The following is a 6496-nucleotide window of genomic DNA, read 5'->3' on the forward strand; positions in this document are numbered from 1 at the left end:
GAAGTTACTCATAGGTTCTGGATATTAGACCTTTGTCAGATGCATAGTTTGCAAGTATTTTGTCCAATTCTGTAAGTTGTCTGTTTCCTATGTTGCTAGTTTCTTTTTTATGTAGAAGCTCTTTAGTTTAATTAGTTCCATTTGTCAGTATTTGTTTTTATCGTAATTACTTTTGGTATCTTCATCATGAAATCTTTCCCAGGACCTATGTCCAGAATGACAATTCCTAGGTTTTCTTCTAGGGTTTTTATAGTTTTGAGGTTTACATTTAAATCTTTAATCCACTTGAGTTGATTTTTGTGGTGAGAGGAAGGGACCAGTTTCAATCTTCTGCACATGGCTAGTCAGTTACTGCAGCAACATTTATTGAATAAGGAGTCCTTTCCTCATTGCTTGTTTTTATAGACTTTGTCAAAGATCAGATGGTTGTAGGTGTGTGGCTTTATTTCTAGGTTCTGTAACCTGTTATATTGGTTTATGTGTCCGTTTTTGTACCAGAGCATGCTGTTTTGGTTACTGTAGCATTGTAGCATAGTTTAAAGTTGGGTAGCGTGAAGTCTCCAGCTTTGTTATTTTTCCTTAGGATTGCCTTGGCTATTCTGACTCTTTCATGGTTCCATCTAAATTTTAGAATAGTTATTTCTAATTCTATGAAAAATGTTGGTGCTAGTTAGATAGGAATAACATTGAATCTGTGAACTGCTTTGGGCAGTATGTGCATTTTAGCAATATTGATTCTTTCTAGCCTTGAGCATGGAATGTTCCATCTGTTTGTGTCATCTCTGATTACTTTTAGCAGTGTTTTGTAATTCTCGTTGTAGAGATCTTTCACCTCCCTCCCAAGGAATTAGCTGTATTCCTTGTGGCTGTATTCCTGTATTTTTGTGGCTATTGTGAATGGGATTATGCTCTTGATTTGACTCTCAGCTTGGATGTTGTTGTTGTATAGAAATGCTACTGATTTTTGTACTTTGATTTTGTATCCTGAAACTTTGCTGAAGTTGTTTATCAGATTTAAGAGCTTTTGGGTAGAGACTTGGAGTTTTCTAGGTATAAAGTAATATCATCTTCAACTTACTTACTCTCTTCTTATTTAGCTGCTTTTTATTTCTTTCTTTTGCCTGATCGTTCTGGCTAGGACTTCCAGTACTATGTTGTGTAGGAGTGGTGAGGGTGAGCATCCTTGTCTCAAGGGGAATGCTTCCAGCTTTTGCCTGTTCAGTATAATGTTGGCTATGGGTTTGTCATAGATGGCTCTTGTGATTTTGAGATATGTTCCTTCAAGGCCTAGTTTATTGAGGGTTTTTTTTTAACATGAAGGGATGTTGAATTTTACGAATAGTTTTTTCTGCATACATTGGGATAATCATGTGGTTTTTGTTTTTATTCTGTTTATTCAATGAATCACATTTATTGATTTGTATATGTTGAACCAACCTTGCATCCTAGGAATAAAGCCTACTTTATTATGGCAAATTAGCTTTTTCATATGCTGTTGGATTTGGTTTGTTAGTATTTTCTCGAGGATTTTTGTGACTATGTTCATCAGAGATACTGGCCTGAAGTTTCCTTTTTTTGTTGTGTCACCACTAGGTTTTAGTATCATAATGATGCTGATCTCATAGAATGAGTTAGGGAGGAGTCCTTACACCTCAGTTTTTGGGAATAATTTCAGTAGTATTGGTACTAGCCCTTCTTTATACATCTGGTAGAATTTGACTGTAAATCCATCTGGTCCAGGGCTTTTCCTGGTTGATAGACTTTTTGTTACTGATTCAATTTCAGAACTCATTATTGGTTTGTTCAAAGAATCACTTTCTTCCTGGTTCAATCTTGGGAGATTGTATATTTCTAGGAATGTATCTATTTCTTCTGGATTTTCTAGTTTGTGTACACGGAGGAGTTTACAATAATCTCTGAAAGTTTTTTCTTGTATTTCTGTGGAGTCGATGGTAATGTCACCTTTTCATTTCTGATTGTGTTTATTTGTATCTTCTCTCTCCTTTTTCTTTATTAGTCTAGCTAGCATTCTGTCAATCTTCTTTCAAAAAACACACTTTTGGTTTTGTTGATCTTTTATTTTTTTTCTGTATTTCAATTTCATTCAGTTCATCTCTGATTTTAGTTATTGATTTTCTTCTGCTAGCTTTGGAGTTGCTTTACTCTTGTTTTTCTAGTTGCTTTAGGTGCAATGCTAAGTTGTTAATTTGAAATCTTTCCAACATTTTGATGTGGGTGTTTAGTTCTGTAAGTTTTCCTCTTAACGCTGCCTTAGGTGTGTCCCAGAGATTCTGGTTTGTTGTATCTTTGTTTTCATTAGTTTCAAAGAATTTCTTGATATCTGCCTTAATTTCCTCATTTATTCAAAAGTCATTCAGGAGCAGGTTGTTTAATTTACATGTAATTGTATGGTTTTGAGAGGTCTTCTTAGTATTGATTTCTATTTGTATTGCACTGTGGTTGTTAAGAGTGTGTTTGGTGTGATTTCAGTTTTAAAGAATTTGTTTAGAATTGTTTTATGGCTGATGTTGTGGAATGTATATTCTGTTGGTGGATGGAGTGTTCTGTAGTTGTCTGTTAGGTCCACTTGGTCAAGTGTTGAGTTCAGGCCCTGAATATCTTTATTAGTTTTCTGTCTCAGTGATCTGTCTGGGACTGTCGGTGGAGTGTTGAAGTCTTCCTCTATTATTGTGTGGTTATCTAAGTCTCTTCATAGGTGCCTATGAACTTGTTTTATCAATCTGGGTGCTCCAGTGTTGGGTGCATATATATTTAGTATAGTTAAGTCTTCTTGTTGAACTGAACCTTTTATCATATGTAATGCCCTTCTTTGTCATTTTTGACCATTGTTGGTTTAAAGTCTGTTTTGTCTGAAATTAGAATAGCAACTCCTGCTCTGTTTTTGATTTCCATTGGCTTGGTAGATTTTTCTCCATCCCTTTACTTTGAATCTGTGAGTGTCATCACGTGTGAGATGAGTCTCTTGAAGACAGCATACAGTTTGGTCTTGCTTCTTTATCCAACTTGCCACTCTATGCCTTTTAAGTGGGGCATTTAGCCTGTTCACATTAAAGGTTAATATTGGTATGTGCAGATTTGGTCCTGTCATCATGTTGTTAGCTGGTTGTTATACAGGCTTGATTGTATAGTTGCTTTATAGTGTCAATACTTTATATACTTCATGTGTTTTTGAGGTAGCCAGTAAAGGTCTTTCATTTTCATATTTAGTACTCCCTTAAAGACCTTTTGTAAGACAGGTCTGGTAGTTATGAATTCCCTTAATATTTGTTGTCTGAAAAGGATCTTATTTCTCCTATTCTTATGAAGCTTAGTTTGGCTGGATATAAAATTCTTGATTGAAATTTCTAAGAGTGCTGAATATAGGTCCCTAGTCTCTTCTGGCATGTAGGGTAGGGTTTATGCTGAAAAGTCTGCTGTTAGCCTGAGGATTTCCATTTGTAGGTGACCTTCCCCTTCTCTCTAGCTACCTTTAATATGTTTTTCTTTCACATTGACCTTGGAGAATCTGACGATTATGTGTCTTGGGAATGGTTGTTTTGTATAGTATCTCACAGGGGTTCTCTGCATTTTTTTGGATTTGAATGTTGACCTTTCTAGGGAGATTGGGGAAATTTTCATGGGCAATATCCTCAAATATGTTTTCCAAGTTGCTTGCTCTTTCTCCCTCTCTTTCAGGGATGCCAATCAGTCATAGGTTTGATCTATTTACATAATCCCATGTTTCTTGAAAGTTTTATTTATTCTTTATTCTTTATTTTTGTCTAACTGAGTTGATTCAAGGAACCAGCCCTTGAGCTCTGAGATTCTTTCCTCAGCTTGATCTATTCTGCTGTTAATATTTCCAATTGTATTATGAAATTCTTATAGTGAGTTTTTCAGCTCTATCAATTCAGTTTGATTCTTTCTTAAAATGGATATTTCATCTTTCAGCTCTTGCATCATTTTATTGCATTCCTTAGATTCCTTGGATTGGGTTTCAACTTTCTCCTGAATCTCAATGATCTCCACTCCTATGCAGATTTTGAATTCTATGTCTATAATTTCAGGCATTTCAGCCTGGTTAAGAACCATTGCTGGAAAACTAGTGTAATCGTTTGGAGGTTTTAAAAAAACACTCTGGCTTTCTGAGTTGCCAGAATTCTTGCATTGCTTCTTTCTCATTTGTGTGTGGTCTGATGTTTCTTTAACCTTTAAAGTTGTTGTCCTTTAGATAGGGTCTTTGGATTTTATATTCTTTTATGCCCTTGAGGGTTTGACTGTGGTAAAAATTGGGTTCAGTCAAATGGCTTCATTTCTGAAAGATTCTGCGGCAGCAAGGCTCAGTTTAGCACTCCTGGCTACATGCTGAAACTCTGGGAGGCTATTATCAGGCCCATGCTTTTGTTATCTAGTCCCTTAAGGTTAAGCACCTGCTGCACTGGAGGGGCTGACTCATTCGTAGTCTGCTGGTAACAACACTCTGCTGGAGGTCACTGGCCAGAGCACTTCAGTGGGGCAGTGGCAGCAAGGTCCGTGCTCATGTGTGCATGCCAACAGTGGTGGTACATAGTAGGGTACACATGCATAGGTGGGGGTAGAGCACTAGTGGGGGCAGGGTGTCTGTGCATGTGTGTGCCAGTGGGGCAGGGTGGCAGTGTCTGTGTGGGACCTTTTAAAAAAAATTACCTGCTATTTAAACAATAAATAGGTAAATTCACAGCAGCTATATTCTGGAATCAGTAGAAATTCAATGATCATTTATACCTCCCATAGCACGTCTTGCAGGCTATTAATCCCAGTGAAGGCAGACATCAACACCACCACGCTTCTAGCATGGCGGCTGACATAGTGTAACCTGCAGTGAACCTTTGCAGAGTGAAGGATGAGTTTAGACCAATGTATTCAGTGATGGCCTTGTGAAAGCACAATGGCCTTTTGTATTTAAGAAGTGTTAATTTCCAGTATAGGTATGTTTTAGCTTTTATTTTGCTTTTTTTTTTTTTTTGTAAATTTTTTTTATTAGATTGGAGTGCAACATACATACAGTGAATTGCATAAATCATAAATGTATGGCTTGATGAATTTTTACAAAGTGCATATGCCCATGTGACCACTACAAAAGTCAAGGTTTGGGGTGTTGCCTGCACCCCGGAAGCCTCTCTCATGCCTGTTATCTTCATTATCCCCTAAGTAACCCTAATGAGACTTCTACCATCACAGAATAGTTTTTCCTATTTTTAAACGTCATTTAAATTAATCATGTGTTTTTTACTCTTTTGTCTGGTTTCATTTGCTCATTGTTATGTGCCTGGGATTCATTCATGCTTTCGCATATAGCAGTACTTCGTTATTTTTCATTACTATACAGAACTTCTTTGTATGACTATATTACAATTTATTTATCCATTCTACTGCTGTTGGACATTTGAGTATTTCTAGATCTTTATTATTGCAGTAAAGGTGCTATGAACATCCTTGTGCATATCATTTGGTGGATACATGTGCTCACTTTTCTTACGTGTTTACCTAAGAGTGGAATCTCTGGGGCCTAGGTTAAGAAGGTGTTTTCTTGAGTAGGTTCTGAAAAACATTTTTCCAGACTGGTTGTACAAGTGTGTACTCTGCCAGTGATGTGTGCCCGTCCTAGCTCGGCAGCCGGTCCTGTGTTGGTTCAAATCTCATTCTTGCTACTTCTGAGCTGTGTGAAATTGGAATTTAGAGAGGTTCAGTAACTTGCACTTTGATAACTGTAAAATAAGAATCCTAATTTGTCTACTTCATCTATGCAGAATGAATGTGTTTAAATATATAGAAAAAGAGCATACTTTAGTATAGTCCTGGGTTCTGGTGCATGCTCAAGAAGTGATAGCTGTTATCGTCCCTATTAGTATTTATCTAGACTATTTAGTGCAACAGACTTATCCATGCTATACTCTTCCAAGAAAATGGAGACTTGGTATGACTGGATTATTTGAGTTTGATATTTTACAGGCATGACGAAGGACGTGACCTGAGGCAGAAATGGCAGGTCTGCGAATTGCATGCCAGAGATCATCCTCCCAGGAACTGTGCAAATTATCTCATGCAGTGTCATTTTGTAGAACATGGATTTTTCACGAAAGCCTATCAAGGGTAGAGTAATTATTCTCTGTGACGGAAACATCAGTCAGCTAAAATTATCATTCTAGCCAAGCATGTAACTAGGATTAACTAAATATGCAATTGTGAAAAGTGCTCATGAGGTTGAAGGTTTTTCTTTTTTCACACAGTTGTTGGGGGCTGCAAATAAGTGATTGCCTTTCCAGCTTGACTTCCTCCAAGTCCTCCCCCAAGCCCCCTTGCCAGAACATGCTGTACTTTTCTGCATCTCAGGTTCTCTACGGGCAACATCTCTCTCCTTCTCCCCTCCCCAGTGAACTTCTTTCAGCCCAGTAGAGAGGCTGCACCCCACAGTAACACCTCCCTCCTACTGCCCCCTGAGCTACCGAAGGAATTC

General features: G+C 37.5%; 1 long non-coding RNA gene across 1 annotated transcript in view; it reads left to right on the top strand.

Moving 5' to 3' along the window:
* Nucleotides 1–6231, top strand: part of LOC103875603 — a 29471-nt gene extending 23240 nt beyond the window's left edge. The window contains exon 2 of the long non-coding RNA XR_001900630.3: nt 5992–6231. This is a non-coding gene — a long non-coding RNA (uncharacterized LOC103875603). The remainder of the gene's footprint in view (nt 1–5991) is intronic.
* The last annotated feature ends 265 nt before the right edge of the window (nt 6232–6496 follow it).

This window comes from Papio anubis, chromosome 1 (assembly GCF_008728515.1).
Source record: "Papio anubis isolate 15944 chromosome 1, Panubis1.0, whole genome shotgun sequence".
Lineage (NCBI taxonomy): Eukaryota > Metazoa > Chordata > Mammalia > Primates > Cercopithecidae > Papio > Papio anubis.